Raw genomic sequence first — 4,176 nt, 5'->3', positions numbered from 1 at the left:
AAAAAAAAAAAAAGAAAGAAAAAGAAAAAAGAAAAAAGAAAAAAGAAAGAAAGAAAAAGAAAAGAAAAGAAAACTCAAAAACATGTATTGACATTGGGTGATTGGGTGGGTGGTAGCTTTATACACTTAGTTCCAAAATAAATATACTATAGGAATTCTTATTTTGTGTTGCTAGATTCTTAGTAACATGTAAAGCATTTAAAAATCATGATTTCCGGTAGATTGCTGCTTGATCTCCCTCAGGCAGCGAGTGGTTCCGTCACCACCTAGCTAACATCTCAACCTTCACTGTGTCCACTGTCCTCTCTTCCTTCCCAAAGTGACAGTTCTGACCTACTCTGTTCCTCTCTGCTTTTCCTAGACTCCTCTTTATTGGACTTCCTTTATTATATTCTCCCCTGACTTCCCGTGGCTTCATTTCTGCCTATCCGCTATCCTTATGAGACACCAAGAAGCCTTCTGACCTACCCAATCCAGTGCAGACGTGCCTGCCATGGGCATGCATCTCGATATACAGCATAATAACCACTCATGTGAGCCTCTCAACAGACTGAGCTGCCTATCAGCAGGATCCAGGACAGCCCTGTTCTTTACGTCCCCAGTACCCATGACACACTTATGCTTAATAAGGACCTTCCAGATGAAAGGTTGTGAGAAGTAAACAAAAATAAACCCAGTTGGATTTTTCTTCACTCTTTTTAGAGGTGTGTGTGTGTGTAGGGGGGCGGAGTATAAGGGTAGAATGATTATTCTTCTATTGTATGGACAGATCCAGGAAGATTCAGGCTCTAGTTTTGGATCTTCCAGAAACAATCCTTCTGAATCCACAAGACTTCTATAGGACATCTTTAGCCTGGAAGCTAGACCCGGATTGAAAATTTAAACACAAAAATAGATAATTATGGGGTCAAAGCAATAATGGAGGTGCAGTAAAGTGTAAGCTTAGATGTTTTAAACCTGTTTTTAAAAGGGGTTCTTAACAAAACACCATGTGAGCCTGTGTCACCTGACATATCCAAAAACTTCCACTTCAGTAAAGTCCTTCAATCATTCCCGTTTGTCTGATGAATGTGGTGCTGTGGATCAAAATCCAGGCCATTTTCAGGACAGATAAACACTCAGCCACTGTGCTGCACTCCCAGCCTTTTAAAGCAAGATAGTGTAAGGGATTAATCACTGTCAAGTCTGCGTGCTTCCCTCTCAGTAACTGAATCCAGCCCAAAGTAGGGTGTACATTGTCCTTTTGAATACCACATACATGGTCAATGTGGTAAGTGTGGTGAGGGTTCCATAATCTCACTGTCAACAGTTCTTATTGGAAGGTAGTAGTTCATACATACTCATAAAAGCAACAAGAGCTAAAATCCATACACTATTTGAATTCTAAATGAAAGCAGGCAAGACTACCAGGTCTTTCCCCACTTTGCATTGATCTTTATTGATGAAAACGCTTTACTAAAAATGACCTTCTAGGGACTTTGACATTTCTGTAGTCCATCCGGTTTCCAGGGGTGGCCATGAAGTAAGTTATCTGAAGCAAATTAAACTTCTCCTCCCAGGATACTGTGATGTGGTGGATGTTACTGAAATGCCAAGGCATGACGGGCTGTTTTCCATTTATAATGAGCAGAACTTTGAGCTGCAGCAGAAGTGCAGAACATTTGCATTCACTAAATGAAACAGTGTCCCGCTTACAGCAATAACAAATCATTTTCTCTGCTTGCCTGGCAGAGAAAGATGAGATTTGAATGCTGCCTGCTGTGCACGAATTCACCCTAGACCTGAAAGGCCCAGAGCTGCCCACTGGGCTTTTCCCACATGTCTCCACACTGTTTTTGTACAAGCCAGAGTTTCTGGGACATCACAAACCACCTGAGCATCAGTGATGGGCACTGGATATATGACACTCCTCCCAGTGAAGTCTTTGAGGGAGGATTTTGAAATCTAGGTTTCTTGACCCTAATTCAAAACAGCAAGGTAGGAAAAAAAAAACTGAGGAAGACCTCCAAAATTGACCTTCGTACCCTCCCACCACATGCATGCATACACAAAAGAAACACACACACACAGGAGAGAGAGAGGGGGGAAGGGAGAGGGACAGGGACAGGGAGAGAGAGGGAGAGAGAACAAGAACACCACAGCATACATAGAGGTAGAGGGTCCCCACAGAGGGAAAGCCCCTGGGTCAGAAGAGGCTGAACTAGAGATCTGTGTCTGCTATAAGCCACGAGTCCCTAGAGACTGTATGCAGTAGAAGCGAACAGAAGGATGGGCGGGTTCTCACACAGAGCATGGTCTTGCTAATTTGTACTTTGTTCTTTTGAGTCTTTGGCCTTCAAAACTATAGCAGAAATTTGTCATTTTAAACTACACGGCTTGGGGTATTTTCTTATAGTAACCTCAGGATTTGGATACGGGTTAAGCTGATGTTGGTCCATTTCAGTCAGTCAACAACCATTCACTTTTTTGGTGATCTTTACCCTAAGTCAACCATGGTGCTAAAAGCTCTAGGAAAAAGAAAGAACTTCCAGACATGGATTTACCACTTGTCATTTGTGTGTGCACAAGGACAAAAGGGAAACAAAGGCAGAGAACACACAGTCAAAGTGAGGGTAGACACTAGGAGAAACAAAAGGAAAGTGGTTGTAAATGTAACCAAAACAGGACTGTGTAATCCAGTCCAGTGTACTGAAGAAGCAGAGGGACTCTAAGAAGTAACACTGTTAAAAAACAATATATACAGCCTAACTCAACATTGCCTGCTTGCTTTATTGACACATGAAAGAATCAATCCAGCTGCTGCAGAATTTGCATTCTTGTTGTACTCTCATGGATCATTTGCCAAGATAGAACACATCCTTGGCTGTATATTATATTCAAGTAAATATAATAATAATAATAATAATAATAATAATAATAATAATAATAATAATAATAAATGAAGCATTGGTAGAGGGGAAAAACAGTATTTGGAGGGAAGTTTGTAGTACTACAAGTGTATACTAGAAAAGAAAATATCCACAAAAGAAAATAACTGACCAAAGGAACTATAGAAAGAAATAAGTAAGAAATATGTGTATTAGAATATATAATCAATGGCACTGAAAATAATAAAATACAGAAAACAAATGAATTAAAAAGTTGTTCTTAGAGACCAATAAAAAAACAATACATCTCTAGCCAAGCCAAGTGTAGCTATGACTTTTCTTGTTGCTTTAACAAATACCTAACAGAAGTGATTTAAGGAAGAATGAGTTTGGGCTCAGTTTGGAGACAGAGTCCACCGTGGTAGGAAGAAGGGGCTCGGGTGTGTGAGGGAGCTGGTCATGTGGTCTGCAGTCTGAAGCATTGAGATGCATGCTGGTACTCCACTCAGTTTCTCCTTTGTGTTCCACATCCCCACCTGTGGAACAGTGCCATCTACGTTCAAGGGGGACCTTTTCCTCTCAGCTAAACTTCTCTGAAAATGTCCCTAAGATACATCCAAATGTGTGTCTTTGGCATGTCTAAATCAGTTCAAGTCATTAGCACTAACCATCACGCCAGTTTAACTAAGAAAAGAAAAAGAACGAAATACCAGTACTAGAGACTGATGACTGCTGTAGGTCCATGGCACAAGAGGATAAGAGAAACTGTTAGCGACTGGATGTTCATGGCCTTGGTCACTAAGATGAATCAGATCAATTCTTGAGTGAAATAAACTCACCCCAGGCAGAAATAGATAACCTGAGAGCCTTATAGCTATTGCAGAAATTAAATCAATAATCTGTCACAATAATACAGCACAAGGAACATATGATTTTACTGATAAGGCAACCATATACTTAGGAAAAAATAATATGAACTATCCATAACCTTTTCTAGGAAAGAGAAGCAGAATTCTTGTCAAGTAATCCTATGAATTCAGAATTACCCTAATAGTAAAGCCAGATAAATATTTATATACAAGAAAGGAAAACTACATACCAATGCCAATAAGAAATTATACCTCTGGGAAATAATTGTTTTCTAGATATACAACACATTCAAAAAAAAAAAAACTCAATGACATTACTACATCCACAGGACTAAAAAACAGAAGTATCATATAATGCTAATTAATGGAGAAATAACATTTGACAAAATATTCTCTGGGATCATGATCATGTTTTAAAACTCTCAAAAAAAAAAAAAAAG

Source organism: Mastomys coucha, unplaced genomic scaffold (genome assembly GCF_008632895.1).
Source record: "Mastomys coucha isolate ucsf_1 unplaced genomic scaffold, UCSF_Mcou_1 pScaffold15, whole genome shotgun sequence".
Classification (NCBI taxonomy): Eukaryota; Metazoa; Chordata; class Mammalia; order Rodentia; family Muridae; genus Mastomys; species Mastomys coucha.
Note: the sequence above shows the minus strand (reverse complement) of the source record.